We start from the raw sequence: 21,785 nt of genomic DNA on the forward strand, positions 1-21,785 counted from the left end.
AGACCTGAGACAATCTGGCCTTATTATAATGAGTCTGATGAAGGACTTTAAACTGAATTAAGCCAAGGCAAGCACATGAGGTTGATCCATTTACCCTATTCAATGCACTAACCCATATTTCATCAGATATATCCATTCCAAGCTCCTCCACCCAGTCTGCTCAGATCTTATCCAGTGTTACATTATTGAGTGACATGATAGTAATATAAATATTTGAGATAAGACTCTTAAAGTGTACAGGAATTCACAAAATAACATCTAATCCTTTTCTCGGCGGTAGACTAGGAAAAGATGGGCTGATGGATCGAACAAAGTGACAAACCTGGAAATAGCAAAAAAGGTGTTGTAATTTAAATTTGGTGGAGAGGGCATTGAAAGAGGTAAAAGTGCCGTCTATATAGACATCACTGAATTCATTGAGCCCTGCTCTTTGCCAGTGGACAAAGACAGGATGTAATTTGGCTGGGAGGAAGATGTGGTTACTACATATGGGACCATAAATAGAAAAATCTGTCAGATTGAAATTTTGTCTACATTGAGACTAATCCAAAGAGTGTTTTACAATAGGGCATGAGGAGCATTGTTTAGGATACAAGGGTAGCTTGGCACTAAACCATTGCAGGGAGTGATGATACCACCGTATGCAGGTATCCGCTTCTGATTGGCACCAGTCAGTGTTTATGACTTGAATCCAATAAACTACTTTTTGTAGGTTTGCCGCCCAGTTATAGCACATCAGATTGGGTAGGGCCAATCCCCAATCTGCCCTATGCCTCTGAAGCACCTTACGAATCCTAGGGTGCTTGTTACCCCATAAAAATGTGGATATTGTAACGGTTTGTGTTAGCTGGACCCAAAAGCAGACACTTGAGACAGGCTAAAAGTTCAAAGGATTTATTGAGGACTGGGAGTAGGGAGGTTGGGGCTGGCTGGCAGTGCGGGGAAAAGTCCTTGTCCATGAATTGCTGATGAAGTGAACTTGAACAGGGGAGGCAGGTCAGCAGAGTGAAATCCTTTCCAAAGGAGTGACACAAGGAAGTAGCATGCATGAGTGATCCTGGATCCACATAGAAATTGGTTAGCACAAAGGCAAACAACTCAGAAGCAAACACTAAGGCAACAGCAGCCAAGATACTACCACGCATGGTGAGCAGACAATCTGGCGAGGAGTAGATGGAAAACCAGAGTCTCTATACTGAGTGCTGATGAGGTGATTGAGCCCAGGTGAAGGCCAGGTTGCAATGAGGAACAAGTGTGGAGCCAGTCAGCCGGGAGGAGTGAAACGCCCACGTCAAGTGACAAAGCAGGGAGGGGAGGGGGAGAGCGGCAGGGAAGAAAAAGAGAAAAGAGACACAAAAATATGTGTCATGGCAGCCACTGTGACAGATATCAACTTATCAACAGATCTGAAAAAATATTTCAAAAGAGAAACTTTGACAATCTGAAATAGATATAAAAATCTGAGTAGTATGTTAATTTTAACACATGCAAAGTCTGTGTATATTGGTAAAAGAATAACAACCCCTGATAAAGCCTGTTTGATCCATGGAAATTATGTCTGTCATAACACTGAATCTGAATTTTCTTCCTGAGGAAAGATTCTGATCTGCTGAGGGTTTGTATCAGATTATCAAGCTCACGCTATCTTTATCACCAATTAATCAATAAACATAATCTATGTGTACATTCTGATTTTTTATAATGAACACAGAAACATATAACTAGTTCCCTGGTAACAACAGTATAGTATAGCTTTGCAACTAATTAAGAAGATGTTGAAATACTGAAAACAAACACAGCCTTGACATATTGTTGTGTTCGGCACTGTGTGTGCACATCCAGCATACAGAGAGCAACATGAGAATGTTTCTGGCTACAGTACCTAACTCATGTTAGCTTATATCATGGTTCTTATATCTGGTTTCAAATTGTTGCATTGTAACATTACCAAGATTAATTTAATTCAATGTGAAAATCAAAAATATTGTTTTAATATGGCTTGCTTTTGATTATTTATATAGATTATAGATTTGCTTGTGATTGTGGTTAAAAAAAAGTACACCTCTTCAGTGGGGGTTATTTGCAGCCTTGTCTACTTTAATATACTACTTAATTGTTTTTGCCTTATTCGATTTTGATGAAATGTCATTGCTGCATGGGTTGTGTTTAGTGGCAACATTTGTTACAGTGCATGAGGTACTATGTTCTTATAACACACTGAAGTCATAGGGTCTGGTTGGGATAGATAATGGCTGTACAAACCCAGGACTTTGGCTGTGGTCAAAAAGTCTTTTCCTAACCACTTTTGATGAAGATGTGAAGGAGAATTCATAAAGAAAAGGCAACTGCGGTGCTAAGAGAATCCGACTGCACTTACACTGGGCTATGTAATTATGTGACGGCAGGTGTTATTGATGTGGGTCTGCCGTGGTGAAACTAAAATGTTCTGAAGATGGACTACAAAAAGCGTATCTTAGATACTTCGCTGCGTGCGTTCTTACTCTGTTGTTTCATGCAGGTTATATAAACATGGACAACACGGTGAAATATATTACTTCATTACCAAGGTCGGAATTGAAGTGTAAAAAAGGAATATAGGCTACCAGTCACTAAACTGAAATGAAATTGTCACATTGAGAATGCTTGCTCACGCTCACCCTCCTGAATCCCAATTATTGTAGGAAAATAAATGTTAAATGTATGTAAGGTAGACAGAACATGTTACTACTGTACATATGATCATTCTTAAATTTCAAACATGATAAATTAAAAACATCATCTGACTAAAAAAGTCATATCACTTTTTCTTGAAAGACTGTGTTCTTCTGTGTCATGTTTAATATGCCGATTATGATCTGTCATGAGCCTGGGCATATCATAGCTTAAGAACCATCACACAACTCAGTAAACACCTTGAAATGTTGACTTGATTGTGCTTTGAAGTTGTTATGGTTGAAAGAGGCTGTGGGTCTGTGTACCCTCCGTCCAAAGCTGGGTTCAACTTGTTTGAAGTGCGTTTCCCCATTAAGAGAGACGCTATCTATCTGTCTGTCTGTCTGTCTAGGCTATGAGCATAGCCAGTGACAATGTTTTGAGATGCAGTAGTAGCAGATAATATAGATATAACAATAAAAGCGAAAAACAAGTTGTTTCTGGTTCTGGTATAATTTCGTTTCCAATTGCCGATTTGAAGATGAAAACAGGAAAAGCATGTGAATTTCTGTTTTTTTTTGTTTTTTTTTAATTCACACAAAAAATGGAAAAACAAAATAATGCATTGTATATATGTTTATCTTGTTATCAAACAAGTTGAACTCAGCTTTGGACGGAGGGTACACGAACTATTGTGGATGTGTAATGTGGGTTTAAGCATTTGAGTTTGTGAATGGTGCATCGCTTGGTCGCTTTAAATATTGCTGCCGCAAAGAACTTTGGGACGGAATTATCTCCTTTCCTTTCATAAAGGATGGTCAAGTGTACCCTATGCTGAAGGAGATTAGAAAGGAAGCATTGTGGCACCTTTCCTTAGCATTTAGAGAATTCGACAAGATCTTATCATGGCTGCCACTCAGATGCTTCTTGGTCATTTCACTCAGTGAGGAAACTTCCTAAGCAAAAAAGACTATTTGACCACAGTCTTTGACACTGGATATCAGGATTTGCATGTCCTGTGTGTGGTTAGGTTTAGGCTACTAAAACACTTGGGGTAATGTTAGGGAAAGATTTTGATTTTAATCCTGTCTCGTGTCATTGTTTACTATTAAAATTTTTAATCTATCTTTCGCTATAAAAATAGGTATCATGCTTAAGTTGCCATGAGCAGAATCTGTAAGAAAACAAAACAAATAAATTATCAGGATTAAATTTCTTTCAAAACATGCTGCATTTGCTGTTGCCAATTAGTACTATATAAATGTAATTTTTAGAAGACAGGATTGTTTTTCTCACCAGTCCTCCTAAAAATCATTAAAATCATTTTTTCTTTAATAAGTTGCAAAATTCATTTTTGCACAACACAGGCACATGTCTAGTTGGAACAATCCTGCAAAATGTGTGCACAGTTGCTATACAGTATAGTATTAAGAGATTAATTTCAATGGCCATTTTCTATGTATTGAAATAAATTCAGTGGATATTGCAGCCTTGACAGGGCTATACACAAGCTGAGTAGCTTTTAGTCTCTCTCTGCACTAACTCCCCCTTGTCAGAGGCATACCTCACCAGCCAGTTCAGCTCCTGTTCTCCCTGTTACCAGCTGTTGCTGTGAAGTTCCCTGTGAGCAAAAACTTGAGCAGTGCTGGGATTTAAACCTGGAGGATGTGATAAAAATATGATAATAGATCAGGCAAGATTTTCGTTTCACCAAGTTCTCTCTGGACTTATCTGCAGTGGGAAGCTTAAGAAAAGCCTTGGGTACACACAGCCAAACAGCAGCGGAGAGCTTAACAGAGATGGTCCTCAGATTTCTCTGAAGCATAGAGAGGATTACCTGGTACAGGGCAACAGGGTTCAAGATAGCATCTCTAACATACACAGATTTTGAACTCTTAATGTGCTGTATATTCACATCCCAGAGTGACTTTTTGTTGTTGATAAAACAGCTTTTGTTGGCAATTTTGCCAAAAAGGTAGAATACATTTGAAAACACATACAAATGTAAGAAAAGAACAAAAGTCTATAGCTACACTCGCAGCTCAGTGAGGTTGTACAGCAGTGCTTTGAGCTACATGCTAATATCACCATGCTTACATGCTCACACTGACAATGTGAGCTGATGTTTAGTAGGTATTATGTTTACCATGGTCATTATCTTGGTTTAGCATGCTAGCAGGCTAACATTTGCAACAAACAAATGCCAACCTGATGGTGATCCTGTGGGGAGCATGATTATCTACATTTCATGGAAATCCATCCACAGACATTACACTCTAGACCAAAATGGTGGACCAACCGACTGCCTGTCATGCCTATCCCTAGAGCCTCGCTACTAGTGTGGCTAAAAATAGCTACCAATTATTTTATAGTGTAGTGCAGCATTTAAATTTGAACATCACAAAACTATATGTTATCTCAAAAAATATAGTTCTATTTTGTTTATTATCCATCTGCTTCTGTACCTTATACCCCTTTCATCTATATATTGGCATTGTACAAAACCTTGAAATCAGCATGTTATAATGTACTGGTCAGGCAAAATGAAATGTGTTATCCCAAATGAGAAATGACATGTTTTGAATGCACAAAATGCATTACAGAATTGAGGTTTTCATGAAATAGAACCCCATTTTTGTTTGCATTATTTCAGTAATAGCTATTCAGCTTATTTATATTCTGTAATTACCTCTCTCTATATAGTAGTTTCCACAGTTAGTGGCAGGACCCACCATTTCCACACTGGATTCAAATTGCCCTCATATGCACGAGGGATTCACAAGAAACGATGCAGCATGTAATTCAGTGTTGCTGTTTTTAATTTATCTTACTTATATCAGTCTCACTGTGTACTGTCCTACAGCTGTATCAGTTACTGCTAATGCAAACCCAACAATTTCTACTGCCACTGCCTCACATTAAAAATGTCAAGTGGTGAGATACAGGGTGGCTTTTATTGTGAAGCTGTCATGGGGAATGTAATGTATTTGTAACCTATGATTCATCAAAAATGCATCTATAAACTAGACAATGGTCAATTTTGGAATGTTTGCCAACAGGGAGCCTGCATTACAAACTTTGGATTATACAAGAACAAACAAGAAGGAACAGCAAACAGAGCTGTTAGATGAAGAGTCGCAGGCGACAGACTGCACAGCATGAGTTCATTTGGTTGGGCTGTAAACAGATACACAAGTCATGCTTCTGTTGTACAAAGTAGCTGCTCAAGGAATGTGTGCTGTATGGGTGTCCCCACATCAACCAGGACTAAACAGACAGATCACAATTTTGAATTCTAAGAATTTGCTAATCGTGTCATGTCAGAAAGGTATAAAAAGCAAGTATTCAACTTTTCATCATCATCACTATGCTTAAGCACATGAAGATGTCCCAGTGCAAACATGGTGTCAGAACACAACAACAAGGGTGGGATACAAAAAAATATACATTTGTAAAAAATATATTCAAGACTGAACTGACTTCCCCAGACCACCCTTTGTCTATTAATTACCTTTTGTGTGCTTGCTCTTAAAAACAGGTACAGGTCTCAGGGGCTCAGTGGCAAAACCATGCACCTATGGCATTCTGGGGGCTTTGTCTCTCTTCTTCTACCATGTTTGCTCATGCTGTTCTCTATTTTCCTGCTTCACATCAACTTTGACAACCCAATTTACCTGAAAGGAGCTAATTCATTTGAAAAACAAGGTTGCTGTGGACTGCAGCCGTAATTACTGCTACTAAAACTGTTGTAGAGCAAGGCAATTTCCTCACTGATACTGTGACAACCCGAAGCTGAGACTGAGAACTACAAGGACGGGATACCTTTAACTGAAAGTGCTACATGACAACAAGAACAAGACAACTTCATCATCACAGAGAAGTTTGTAGTAAGACGTTCATGTGACTGTTTTATAAAGTTCTCATGGTAATAATTTAAGGAGAAAGAAAGGTTACAATTAACTACTACTACTACTAAACCAGATTACTTGTCTGATTACAACCATTTATTTATAACCACAGCTTGTCATTTCTACATTTCTCTTTGTGTACGGCCTGTTAAACAAATTTGATATAACATGTTATTTAGTGACCATTAGATATGTTGGTAGGTTTATTTCTCAACTTTGGACAGAGCCAAGCTAGCTTATCCCTTTTGCTTGTTTTTATGCTAAGCTGAAGCTGCATTTCAGTAGTTGTTTCATTTCCCCTTGTTAACTTCTCCTCAGCCCTTGGTAATATGTAACAATATATGTCATGTCACACAAATATGTTGTTCAAACATTTGTTTCTTTTGCCAAACTGAAGGTGTATTTATTTTCTCAAAAACAGTTTTTTGGGAAAAAAACCCCAAAACAAAACACATGAAATTTATGTTTAAATGAAAACAGTCTTTGCAATTCTATTTAAATTCACTGAAACTAACCAGTCATAAGTATGATAAATAATAACTTACAAAAATATATCTCTACCAGAGACTACCAGAGAGTCAGCAGCTACAACAAAAATATTTATCAGTTTGTGCTTCCAGGCACCTTTCTCTCCTCCTTGTAATATTGCTCCCACCAAAGGATCTCTACGACTTAACTTTGTTGGTGGACTGGGCATCTTTTCTGTAGAATGCAGCCTTTGCTGCTCACACCTTTCCAATTGAGGATGCAGGGATGAAGTGTCTTGTGGTGGTGGTGGAGGAGATGGGATTCCTCACAAGAGATTTCAGGGGGATCTGGCAGACAAGTGGCTGTGCTGGGTGATGGCTGAGCTTGCCCTGTGCATGAGGCAATCAGGACTGGAGGACTAATCGATGGCCGTGACCCAATTGCCTCATGCATCAGGGAGAACCACTGCCAGCTGTCTGCTGTTGTCTCTCCCTGATCGGTCCCTGCTCCTGCAGGAGGGGGGGGGTCAGGTGTTGTAGATGGTAAACCACAGCAGTAACACAAACATTTTCTAATCTTTTTCTTTTCCTTTTTATAATATGAATACATTTGTTTTGTCAGTACTGTAGCTTACTGTTACCAAATTTATGCCAATGACCTTTTTAAGATTCTCCCATTTCTTGGCTGCCTGTTCCCTTGTCAGCCTCCCCTGCAGTCCCATCATCTGTGCAATTTTCCTGTTTGCATGGTAGGACAATTCAAGTCATGTCTACCAATTGTACATTACAATATGTTGTATATTACAGATAAAATTAACAGCATAACAATCAAGACATGTCTTTGGAATCATCTTGAAATCCATTCATAAGATGCAATACAGTGATATAAATGAAAACTCACTCCCAGGCCATTCGGAAGCATTGCGCTTCCCCGTAAAAAGAGTCTCATTGCTACTTCTCAAGTTTACAAGGAGCTCTGTCTCCTCTTCAAACACTATAACAATATGAAAACAATCATAGCTATTAAAATGTTTCATTAAGTCGTACAACATCAACACAGGCATAGCAAATAAATCGATGCAAATGTAAAGTTTGTGCGTGAGATAAATAGGCAACATTGAACTATAAAAGTTTTACTTTATGACAAATGAGATGAATATATGTAATATGTTTGTGTTTGCTCTGACGACTTGTTGGCATTGCAATAAGTATTAATTGAAAAACTTACCTTGCTCAATTTATTCATTTTCTCCTTCTTTGGTGGTAAGCAACCAGAGTTTTATGTACATTACTGCCACCTAACCATGGATATATTTTTTTAACTCCAAATGCATAACTGCAATGCATTGTGGGTGATATACACCTCTGGAGTGACCATCATTTTTGACTCCCTCCCTCAGCCCTCCGAGGGTCGATCTCACTAAGTTCACTTCAGTTTTTCAGACAAATGGAACGACACTTATGATGGCGGCGGGGATTCCCTCGAGGACAAGTGCCGAGGTCAGACCACTATTAAACCACTATAGTTAAACCACTATTGAAACGCAGTGTAAGTGTCTCTAGGGTCTAGCCACACTTAATCCACAAATATGAGAATTGTCAGCATTGCCAGCTATTTCTAATGGAAAATATTTACAGCCTGCTAGAAGAAGATGTCACCAGATGTCATCACATGCTAATTTGCACATGTGATATCATTATTTAGTAAATGTTTTAAAAAGTAAAATAAAAACTTTGAACTACATGAACTTAACCAACTCTAAGTAGCTTTGTCATTTATTACTATTATTCAAGGAGTTTCATCTATGCATCTAAATATGTGTAATTTTGAAAACTTTTTATGTTGAATAGAGAAGACACTGGAGGAAACTTATTCTTGTAAACGCATTATGTCAAGTTGACTTACTTGAAGCCTGTATGCTGCTTCTACAGGGATGTTTCATAGTCACACAAAGACAATGATGGTGATAATCACAGTTTGGGTTTCTAAAATATACTCCTAGTGGATATGCATGTTCCATGTTCATGTTGTTCATAGATAAATATGATTATTATATTACCCAAAAGATAGAAGAAGATCAGAAACGTATCACATCTTAGATTAACCTTGATTTACACAAACAGGTCCATATCTATGTAGAAAGTCAACAGAGCACAATGGGATTGTATTCAGAGATCAGATGGCACTTACAAACAACTTCTAGATATAATCTTCATCATGAAACATGCTTTTATTCAATGAAAAAAGTTATCCAAAATGTATTCCAAGCCGTGTCAAAGATGAAGAAATGAAGTACAACAGTGAAAGCAACACTGCCATCAAGATATTTGTAATTGCTTCTCAGTTATTTTTCTGATTCTTTTGAATGTTAAAATAACAAACCTGTGTCTAGATACACCTGCCTGATCTCTTCCTTTCAAGCTTGATACGGCAAACTCGTAACTGGGTCACACAGTGTTCAGAAGCTATTGCTGTGTCCTGCATCTGCTCTCCATCAGTACAGAGGGATTTCCAAACAATTCATTGTGATGTGCAGTCCACTGCCTTCTCTAACTACATCCACTTATGCCAGATGTTTTTTTTTTTTTTGCTCTCTAAATGTTAAGAGCGCAATTACATCCAGGCAAACTCATATACCTTCCTTCTACTTAACTGCGTTGTGTAAATTCAACCTGACAGGTCATTACTAGCAGCTGTAACCATGGTAACAATGATGGCAAAGGCAAATATTTTCACCTCAGGTTGAAACACACCGTTTCTTTTTTTAACTGCGGTGGAGGCAGATGAACATTTATAAATACTATAAGTGCTTCCTTTTTTCTTACACTATATGACATTTGGTTTGAATCATGAAAAGTTTGGCACCAAAGTTCCCTCCAAAGTGTGTTTATGAGTGTAAACAAATCCTATTCCCTCAGATCATATAATCTGCTCCCAGGGGATCGCTCATAAGGTGCATTTGCTTCATTTTTGGCATTTTGTGAGCGCTGCAATTACAAAGCTCTACATATTCATGATCTTTGAATTGGATGTTGGCTGATGCTTGTGTATGTGTGTGTGTTTATTTGTATGAGAACCTTGCAGTTAAATATTCAACAATGAACTGTTTAGTCAGCTGGAAAGTCAGCAGCTTGAATCTACCTCATGTGTGAATAAGGCTTTCTTTGCAAAGCACTGGCTCTATAACAATCCTTTTATAATTATTATAGATAATGATGGTGGTGGGGGGTTTGGGCAGAAAAGAACAGAACTTCTTATGCTGTGGTAATAATGTTTTATTCACAAAGGTAAAGCACATCATTTCAAAGCAGCACAACCTCCCAGCCAGCCCGGGGCAGCCTGCACTAAAAAATCTGGACCCGTATTTCTCAAACATTTCAGGACTAAGGACAGAAGGACAGCTGACTAATTTAGCGAGGTAAATGTAAAAACGAGGTAAATATACTATTTGTAGAAATATGTAGAACAGATGAAGAGTCTGTGTTGTGTTTATTTTCAGAGCGACAGAGAGTTGAGCAAGGCCAGTGAGGATCCTTCCAGCCTCTGGATCCCTTCTAGGGGTCAGAGAGGAGCTGGAAGACAGCGAGTTATGGACCGTACTTTGACATCGCAGGGCACTCAGGGCCAGAATAACAACAGAAAGGCTGCAGGCAGCACAGTATGGTTGAGAGTGATAATACTGCTCAGTGATACCACCTCATATCAGATATTTATTTGATCATTAGTACATTTCTAAAATTTTAATTAATGCACCTTTAAGACTTTTTTAATACTGATTAAGACCCAATCTGTTTAGAAGTAGTGAGGGACCTCATTATTGAATGATGTGTCACTCTACATCGACATTTGTGCACCCCAGTAATGCAGATAGCAGCCTACACGTACACTGTTGACAGAAAACAATAATAAAATTAATGTCTACAGTTATAATATTGAGCAGGATTATCTTTTGGTTCAGTCTCTTTATCAAACGCTAATGTCTGTGGACAGAGTGTTGATAAGACTGCTGTTTCTCACACTCAGGGGTGTGATTGGCAAACTGAATAGAGAAGTCTGTTAGATCAACCCTCCGTATATTTTCGTATTGTCGTAGATGAGGAGGATTGGACTGAAGTTACCTTTTAATGTACGCTATCTCTTTGTCTCACAACTTCATCAGCTGGAAGAATCTCTTCTACCCAATTTAGCGTTCCTCTTTCCTCTTTAATTGATTTCCAACACTTCACTATAAATGATAGTCAGGATTTGTAGGTTGGCAGAGTTAGGAGGCAGATTAAGAGTAAGGACCCTCAACTTGTATGAAGATCCAGGCCATTTGCCCATAACACCAAAGGCCATTATCTTGTTTACAGCCATAACCATCTGAGTGTTGATGCTGTGGTGATGCTTTTGTTTAACATAAGCATCCCCATCAGTGTTTGGGGAAGTGATCTTTTTGTGCCTGCTCTCTATGACACCTCCAAGAAAACCAACAATTTGCAGGAATGCAGGTTGTTTAACCAAAGCTTAATGCAGTGTAGTGAGAAAATGAATGAATGTATGACTTATCAGAGGCAATAGCAGGGCGGTAAAAGTTTGATTTATCAGACATCAGAAAATGTTTTCTGTGATAGACCTGAATTATCTTTGGAGGGGGGTTGTGTATTTTGTGGTTAATATTTCTAGGTTTAATTTAAAATGATCTTGTTTATGTTTTGCATACTTAATTTGAGTTTAAGGCAAACTGTTGATCTAGTGTTCATTTGTAGTTCATTTAGTTTAGTTTGTCTCAATATGCAAATGAAAGAACAAACTGGAACGTAAAGAGATTAAACACTTGGACCTTAAAACAATCTTCACAATTTCTGATGGTAATGGGAAAGATGGGAATCTTTCTTATGAATCCCATATGACATGAACACAGCATGATAACAATATGGACTCTGTAACACCATACAATCTGCAATTCACCATTCAAACAAGGAGAAGAGGATTAGTTAGGTCAGTTTTGTCTTGAGATCATTAGGTTACTCAGTTCGGTTGCTGTATTTTGTTGACCTCTTTAGGTCTCAACTTAATTAGCCTATTCATCACTTTTGCTTTGTCCTTTTTTTGGGGGGGTAATAGGAACTTTTTTGAAACTAAAAAATCTGAATTCTTTGCTCTACTACTCAGCCCCTATCAGCGCCCCCCACAAGAAGATACAAAAATAAAAACAACTCCACTGTCTGTAACCCATTTTTGGTTTCCACCACAGCTTGTCACCAAATTCCACCTAATTATATCACATTACTGAAAATAGATTATAATGAATGTTGAGTGACTTGACTTTGTATGAAAGAGCGCAGCATCAGGTGTAATAAGCTGCTGTCACATTGCAATTTCACTATTTTGTTGGACAGCAGGGAGCTTAGGTTAAGATAGAATAAATGTTCATAAATGGTAAATAGATTGCAAACATGTAGGCTCCATTCACGCAAAATGAGACCATCAGCAGATGTTTGCTCTCTGTGCTCCAACTTGTGCGAGGCAGAGAGTAGTGAAAGGCTGGAGAGAGACAGTGACAAACAAGGCATTGAAAAGTAACTGTGAGGCTGAGGACAAGTAGATAGAGAGGGAATAAATAAATAAATCAGAAAGAGATGGAGGGAGTCATTTTACCCTGAGATGTCACTTGAGCAAAAAGTAAGAGAGGTGCTGTCAGTGCTGGGGAAACTCAGGCGTAGGAAGAAGAGAGCACTAAAGAGAAAAGTGAGAGTTAAAAAAAGAGGAACCTTTTTTAGAAATTCTTCTTTGTGACTCCAAGATTTCAGGTTTGGGTTTATTTTTGCCTCACCTTTTCACCATCAGCCTTTTCTTTATGCTTCTCAGAGTTGGAAGGGAAGATGTGAATCGTTCAATTTTTGAGTGCTCGCTCACGTTCTTCATCTCCTTAGTCTCAGCTGCACTGAGTGCTCGCCACACTCCGTTTCATTTCACTTCGTTTTAGTGCTATGTCCCCCTCGGTGAGCTTTCGGCGTCAAATCCCTTAAACCTCACTAGGAGGTTGTCATTTATTACAGAGCCACACGTTTCTGATTAAATAAAGAAATCCCCACTTCAGGCGAGAAAGAGTGGTGTCTCTGAGCCGTGATATTTTAGTCGAGTGTGACTATCACTGGGCGGCAGGGATCTTTGGATTTTGGCCTTCCCGACTAACTCTGAATACACACCCAGCTCGGTCCACCATTTTCATACAATAACCAGGACAACAGGAATTTACATACCCCTTCATAAACCCACCAAAAGCAAAAACAAAAAATACAATCCATATTAGATATGGAAATATAATCTCTGAATATGGTCAATACAAATGATGCTGATTTTCTAGAGTAGAAGTAATGGTTTGCTGAGTGTAGACCTGTCCTGGGTATTCACTCGATTTGTGTTAAGTTTGGAAAAGGTTATGTAGCTCAGTTTTCTGCTCTGGTTTCAAGAAAAATTCTACTGTGCTCATTAATTAAAGTACTTAAAGCAGCAGTTCAATGGACAAAAACACCTTTTAGACATAGCTGCAATTGAACTGAATAAACTTCCAGTGTTCCTGAAACTCATTGAAGCAGAGAGAATTTTTAAGCAGGCTGTTGTAGCAGGGGACTTTAACCATATCAACTTAAGGACAGTATTCACTAAATTTGCTCAAAATGTGCCATTTCACAACAGGGGAAACAATATACTGTATCATGTGTATACTCATATTAAAGGTGCACTTTCAGGACTGTTTTGAAACAACTAATCATATATATTGGGAACTGACACAGGAATACATTACCACACTTATGGACTACATCAAGCACTGTATTGATAATGTCACCATTAAAAAAAGTATGTGTATTAATCCAATGATCCAACTTTTTACAGCACAGCTAGAAAAAACCAGAGGAAAGGAATCAAGGAGGTAAAATATACACACAAACAATTCACTAATTACCAATTACAAGGGAAAGGACTCCTATTCTGCAAATGGTGACATCATCCTGACTGAGGAGTTAAATACCGCCAGATTTGACAAAGATAACAACCTACCAGTGATGCAGGTGTTACCATCTGAGGAGAACACAGCATTGACATTAAAACAACATGTATTGTGGCACATTCTGTGAGGTGTCAACCCACACAAAGCAGTTAGTCCAGACAGTGTACCTGGGCATGTACTCAGGGAATGTGCTGATCAGCTGTTTGAGGTATGCGCTAACATCTATAACCTCTCTCCATCACTTGCTGCGGTCCCTGCATGTCTCAAAACATCAACCATCATACCCGTACCCAAAAAATCTTCAATGACCTGCCTTAATGACTATAGACCAGTTGCACTCACCCATATAACTGCAAAAAAATAAAAAAAAATCAGGGACTGTTTATGGCAGACATCAAAACAACATTCCACCTGCCCTTGACACCAGTTTGCCAATAAGGCAAACCAATCTACTGCCAATGCCATTTCCATCGCCCTGCATACAGTATTGGAGCACATGGAACAGAAAGATACCCATGCCAGATTGCTCTTCATTGACCATAGCTCCACTTTCAATATTATCCTACTCAATAAATTAGTCACCAAACTATACCACCTGGGGTTCAGTGCACAAATCTGTAACTGGATCCTAAGTTTTCTGACCAACCGCACCCAGTCTGTTAGACTTGGCATCAACACCTCATTGATTCTGATCCTGAATATGGGATCTACACTGTTCTCTCATGACTGTGCCCTATGCTATACATTCAATTCCATCATCAAATTACCAGATGACACAACAGTTATTGGATTAATCACACACAACAATGAAACACACTAGAGAGAAGAGGTGCAAAGACTGTATATGTGGTGTCATAATCATAACTTCGCACTCAATATCAAAAAAACCAAAGAAATCATCATAGAATATAAACACACCACTTCTCATAAATGGTGAGGCAGTGGAAAAAGTCCCCAGCTTCAAATTCTCATTACAGAGGAGCTGACCTGGACCACCAACACCTCCATGATAGTAGAGAAAGCCTAGCAGCGCTTGTACTATGTGAGGACACTGAAAAGAGCAAACCTTGCTATGCAATAGAATCTGTTCTGACTCACTGCATCACAGTGTGGTATGCAAGCTGCACACAGGCAGTTCAGAAGTTTCTACAAACAATGATCAACACAGCACAAAATATCATTGGGACGGAGCTACCTACCATGAAAAGCGTATATAACTCATGGTGCCTCTGACGAACTCTTTGCATTAAAAAAGACTTGCACCATCTCAGTCACCATCTCTTCAGCCTCCTGCCATCTGGCAGAAGATACAGAATTATAGCTGCTCAGTCTAGCAGACTGAAGAACAGTTTCTTCCCCAGAACTGTTGTTCAATTGATTCAAGCGCCCACTGCATTGTCCCTCGCACTTGCATAACACTATTAACTAACCTGGAGTGCAATAAATAGAATTTTTTTTAAAAACTATTATTATTAATATAGTCAAATATATATATATTAATATACTGGTATTATGTTGTTTTTATTTTAATTTAATTTTAGCCATTAATATTCTAAACTATTTTAAATTTTATTTTTTTAACTGTTGTGATTTGTTTTAAGTGCTTACATTTTATCTGCACTATAGAGCTGCACTATAATTTTGATGTCTTGAACAATGACAATATAACTAAATCTGATTCTGATACATGTAGCCTACATTGTAATACAACTCAAATGGCATAGCAATAAATTAAGCTTTGTGAATGTTCAACCCAGAAGACTATCTTCATGCTACTCCATTTATTTATTCTCACTCTCTCTCTCTCTCTCTCTCTCTCTGTTCCCACAGATTTTGCCACGTCCTCTGTGAGCCAATCCTCTCGTCACTGTCAGATTTTTAAAACTGTTCCTCTCTCTGCTGTTGTCAGCTGTCATTTCAGTGTCAGACCTTCCACTGAGCTCATCAGACTCCTGCTCCACATCTCATCCATCCAGATCTTCAGCCACTGCTCTCACGCCTTCACCACCACCACCAGTGTCTAGACTCCATCGCGGGGGATATTCCTGTACAGCTAATGGCATGATCACTCCCTGAAAACAATGATGTCACAATGGGATCTAATCGTCAAAGACATATTTCTTTAACATTCCCTATTGTGCATACTATGTTAAATTAATTTAATTTAATTGCTCTCTAAACCTCTCCTTCAATTGGGTCTCTCCTGATTGAAATATTGCTTTGTATGTTGTTTGTTGACTCAGGTTAAATGGTGATTTTTCAGAATGTACTTTGTTGTGGTAGCGTTGTAGTGGAGCATAGCAGGCTATATGAAAAGGTGATTCTGGTATTTTGTCCACCTCACAACTCAACAATCTATAGTCATAAAATTGCCAGTTTTGCTTCTGCAAAATCATTGGAAAATGTTGACAACCAAACTTACGCTTGTGCTATGCACTTGGGTCCTATACAGAAAAATGTAGAAAAAGTAGAAAATAATTGTTTTTGACAAATAAACAAGAGAATAACTTAAACTGATCCAGCACCAGACACATGCCAGTGAAAACTAGTGAACTACAATTGGTCAAAACCTTTGTACAGCAAATTTTTACCACTGCATCAGTCAGCAGTTTGTGATCATAGACTGTAAAAAATAATGGACATAGCCACCGTGACGTCACACATTTGTTTGTGTACTCCCATTCTGAAGCCTCGAGTTTGCATTTTGACCATCATCATCTTGGATTTTTGGAGAAGTGACCATATTTGGACGAGACGGTGGAGCTGAGCCTAACACTAGCCGCTAGCTGCTAGCTTGGTACATTTAAAGTCTATGGTTAACTGTGATAATGCTAATGCTAATGCTAATTTTTGCTAGCTAAAAACAGGCTTAAAACCATTAAAACAAAAAGCACTTTCCGGAAAAACTGAATATCAGACTCCTTAGTGGGTCTTTTAGTACAACCAAATGCTGAACAAGACTTTTTAGGCAACAAAATGTTTACTTTCATGAACTGAAAACACTGAAAAACTGAAATACCAACGGCTATGCCTATACTCTGTGAATCTGGGGTTATGCCATAGTTACCTATGTTACCTAACCAAGGTTGTCACAGTGGTAGCAACTTGCCTGTGATGGCACCCCACTTATACTTTTAAGGCTTTATAAAATTTAAATGGGTGAGTTATATAAAAATTAAGTTATATATAAATACAGTTGTCATCAACGGGGAAATTAGCTATAGAGACCAAAACCGTTTTTTGTACCAGGCTGTGAACATGTTCATTTCTGCTGTAAAGTTCAGCATTTAAACACGGGAGACTATGGGGATTGACCAGGCTGCAACCTCCGGGGCTGGAAAATGAAGCCAATGCGGAAGTGCCAAAAACTGCAGTTCCTTGAATGGCCACTTGAAGCTGGCTCCAAAAGCGAGTCAATCCCCATAGACCTCCATGTTAAAATGATCAACTGTACAGCAGAAATAAACATGTTTTCAGCCTGGTACAAAGAACGGTTTTGGTCTTTATAGCTAATTTCCCCATTCATGACAACTGTATGGGGGGTGAATTTTTTTATAACTCACCCATTTAAATTTTATTAAGCCATAAAGTTATGCATAATGAAGGACATGGCTGCTTTGAGTGACAGGTCCGCCAGCCGCTAGGTGGCTTGTTTCAGCCATCGGGCCTGCCTCTTTGCCCATTTTGGATTGGCGGGGAGTTAGGCAGAGTCATGCACTGCCAAGATGGTGATGGCCGGAGCAGCTCATTTTGAGCTTTGAAACTGCTCCTCAGAAACCAGTGGGTGACATCAGTGACTACGTCCATATTTTTATACAGTCTATGGGATTGACTCACTTTTGGAGACAGCCTTAAGTGGCCATTCGAGGAACTGCAGTTTTTGGCACTTCTGTGTTGGCTTCATATTTCATCCCCAGAGGTTGCTGCTTGTTTGTGATAGTTAACTCTCAAGGCACTGATCTCCCTGATAGAATCTATCAAACTGACATGGCAATTCTGATGCCAGCCACAGTTTTTAAAGAGCTCAGTTAAATGTATCACTTAAAGCCATTGTTACAGATAATCTGTTCATTGTGGACAATGAATGGCCCACAAAGATTTGATTTTTTTGGTGGTATGACAGGTGTTGTGAGAGCCTGTGGGGCTAGCTGAGCTACTGAGTTATATTCTCTCTGTATTGATTGTGCCCTTTGCCATCTCTTCCAAATTAAATCTTATTCGGAGGTTCTTCTTAGTCTTACCCCCAAAAGCAACCATTTGAACTTACATCATCGTTTAATTTTATCCTGTCTTTGGGCAAAAATATATTTGAATTTTGAACAGTCTCATGTTGGCACAGTTTAATTTCTGGCTTCTAGCTGAGAAACTTGTGAAATAAAAAACAGCTGTAAATACAACATCTGATATATTATCACGTTTTAAAGGTGCAGTGTGTAGGATTCGAAAAAATTCGAAAGGCCTTCTCTAGAACCAGTGTTTGGTTTGTCTATTGTGGGCTACTGTAGAAACAAGGGCCTGCTCCCTATGTAGATATAAAGGGCTCATTCTAAGGTAACAAAAACACGATTCTTATTTTCAGGTGATGATACACTAATTAAAACATACTTATGAATATTATTAGTGTACAATGGGTTTATGAGAGCTTTTTGCTGAAAAAAGCTGCAGCTGGAAACAAGTTTGACGAGAGCTGTGAGACTGAACCACACAGTTAATGTTCAGGCCATAAAACCAAAATATTAAGCAAAAAGATGGTAAAAATGCTCCGTAGAGCTGAGGGGAACTGCACTAGTAATATATAAACATATTTTGTAGGATATGTTTGACAGGAGTCTTCTCATCCTCCTTCCCACTATTCTTTGCCCCAGGTAAGAGCTTTATCTAATAATTTCTTTTATCAGAATGTCTTGATTTTTAAAGGACAAACAAATCTGTACCCGCTTGGTGTCTCCTGTGGTGTCTCATAGTGTCTGTTTCTGTTGTTTTGTATCCACAGACTTGCACAAAAAGCAGTCTTAATGTGTTAATTCATACCTTGCTAGCAGCAACAGTCTCTCACTGGCCTAAGGCAACCTTGCAGCCTCAGGTTAGAGGAGTGAATAGCCTGCATGATGACAGATCACTCCCATAAGTCTACTGAAAGAACTTCTCCATGCTAAACATTCCTGTTGAAATTGGGCATTGCTACTTTTGTGTGTTGATGCCTTGTTCATGAAACTTTTGCAACCTTGTGCCAGAGCAGCTTCTAATCCCATTTCTGAAGTGTAACATTATAGTGTCAGTTCCTTTTCAACAGTACTACAATCCCAGAGGTTTGGGTATATTGTCTTTCAGCCAAATAAACACTTTCTCTTTCATCTCTTTTGAGTTTCAGATGTATTCTTTGTGTGTGTGTGCCTTCTTAGTATCCTGCGGTCAACAAATCTGGTTTGAAGTGATCATAGAAATTTGACAACCAACTCTCTGCATTCTTCCACTGGTCTTGGCAGCTTGTTGACAGCACTTACCTTTCTGGGGTCGATTCTCAGCCCTCATGCTGTCAGCAGGTGTCCAATGCGGGGCACTTCCTGCCGACACAGCGTGAACTCGTCAGCTTTCAGCTTGATGCTCATTCCCTGCATCTATTCAGAGAGTTTTTCTCATCATCTCTGTTTGACTACTTCACTGTTCAACCATCATCTGGAATCAACACGTCATCTGCAATTATATACAGTATGTGCATGTCAGGTAAGCCCTCCGGCGCTTGAGTCAACTTCCTTTGATAAATCTCAGGTGCAGACAGATTCCCAGAAGGGCTTCAGAAGCCACAAAAGTCTGCCAGACAGCGTGCAGAGGGTGATTAGATGTCTTGATTTTACAGCTAATTTAACTTGCCAGAAACAATATTTAACATTACAGACTGTGAACACTTGGCTTTTGACAGATAAGAGAGGATGCCATCAATATTGAGGAGAGAAAAGTGGGTGGCCTCAGACCCACATATTACGTCCATGGTCTGTTATTTGGTGTCTTGTGCACACTTGATTTAAAAAATGTAACATTTTTCATGACTTCTGGGTCTCCATAGATCTCCATTTTTGCTAATTTGTCCACTGACCTCCCCCCAGTTTCTCTTTGTATAACCTTGCATGTGATTTCCATTTCCTTACTTCAGTCACCTTCATGGCTACCTTTGCTTTGCTGCTAGGTTTTGCAGCTCTGATCCACCACTAATCTCACACATGTAAAATTTTTAGTCCTTTGGGTATCTTACTTTGACCTCACTTTTGGCAACGGAGTGCATCTTGCTATTATACCTCAACAGCACTTTTTTTGTATGCTGTGTTCAGAGGGAGGTAATATTGCTGGTAGCTCTGCAGTCTATCTAAAATTTCACTGGCTATGTACCAGCATACCAACAAAAAGCTATTTTTCTTTTCTATTATGTATTTTCATTTCTTTGTGGTGTTGTTTATATATGTGGGTCTACCTGTGTCAACTCTCCAGGCGGGCTACACATCATATGAGCCATTTTGGAAGGCACAGACAAACTACCTATTTTCTCATTCATGTATGAGGATATTTTGTTGGTTGAAAGAGCGTCTGGAGGAAAATAAGAGAAACAATTGGAGTTCTTGTACGTTTTGAGAGGAATTTGAGTCTCACCTGCAACAGCCCTCAACAACATGCACACAGGGTTGTTGTGTGTTGATAGCTAGTTAGCTAGCTAATTTATGTGGCTGTCTGTAGAGAATAAAAACACTGTTCATTCAGTGCTCTATGCCATTTAAATTCATGTAAATGAGGTGACAAAAATGTGTTCTGTTCTCAGTGTAAATGCATCTTAAGATAACATTACCTTTTCCTATTCTTTCCCTGCTTGGCTTGAAGTCATTGTGGTTCTGCTAGCTAACTGTTAAGTCTTTGCTAATGTTCCAGAAAGTTTTCTATCCTAAAATGTTCAAAATGGCAGCTGTGGAATTTCAGAGCACCTCCAGATTTCAGGATATCACAGTTTTTAAAACACTATTAGAACATATAAATACTATACGAATTGTAGTGTGTCCATAATCATTGGCTTGCATTAACTAATACTTTGGCAACTTAGCAGTAAAAACAAGCTTTAAGCCCACAGTAAAAAGTATTCTTCGAGCTGTTAACTAAATTAATTGATTGTGTCCTCTCGAGCCATCCCCAGCACAACAAACAACAAAGATAGTTCTATCTCACACAGGCTCCGCTGTCTACTGGACTCTATGGATAATACTCTCCTCCAATCACACACATGCAATTGCCCACTGAAATTTGCATGTACGTAGCTGGCCAATTGGGACATGCCTACCAATCCTGTGGTACCCTTCCTACCAATTCAATCTCACACAGTATAAAAGGCAGAGTCTCGCTGCAGTTCCCTTCCTTCTTACTTCAGCGATGGCAAAATCAGCTCACTGATCTTACTTCTCCGTGGATGGAGTCACTACTCCAAGCTCCTTCCTGACCGTCGTGCCCTGGCCTCATTGCCGCCATCAACGGGCATCTCTTCAGCTTCGAGTGCCTCAGATGAGACTACGCAGAGAGCAGCATGATGCAGCCACTGCACTGCGTACACAGCACTTTCTTCAACTCAACACCGACAACAGTGGGACCACTGTTTGGCTTTGTGACGTCTCACTCTACTACAATGAGACTGAACCGGAGCTTGAGATTGATCTCCGCGGTGAAGATGAGCTCACCGCTTCATCTGGTCCTCATCCGCCGCTGCCGCTGGATGCGTCGGCTGAGACTCT

General features: G+C 39.1%; 1 long non-coding RNA gene across 3 annotated transcripts; it reads right to left on the reverse strand.

Annotated features, from left to right (window-relative positions):
• Positions 1-878: 878 nt before the first annotated feature.
• LOC122985043 lies at positions 879-20,941 on the reverse strand. Of its 3 annotated transcripts, none has more exons than XR_006404006.1 (5): positions 20,858-20,941; positions 19,527-19,640; positions 19,054-19,123; positions 4,217-4,310; positions 879-1,202 (listed from the first exon to the last, which is right to left on the reverse strand). It is a non-coding gene; the product is annotated as an uncharacterized LOC122985043 (long non-coding RNA). The 3 variants fall into 3 exon arrangements; XR_006404004.1 differs by having other exon boundaries at positions 19,527-19,716; XR_006404005.1 differs by lacking the exon at positions 19,054-19,123 and having other exon boundaries at positions 19,527-19,716.
• Positions 20,942-21,785: the final 844 nt, after the last annotated feature.

The sequence above is a fragment of the Thunnus albacares genome, chromosome 7, assembly GCF_914725855.1.
Source record: "Thunnus albacares chromosome 7, fThuAlb1.1, whole genome shotgun sequence".
NCBI classification, from domain to species: Eukaryota; Metazoa; Chordata; class Actinopteri; order Scombriformes; family Scombridae; genus Thunnus; species Thunnus albacares.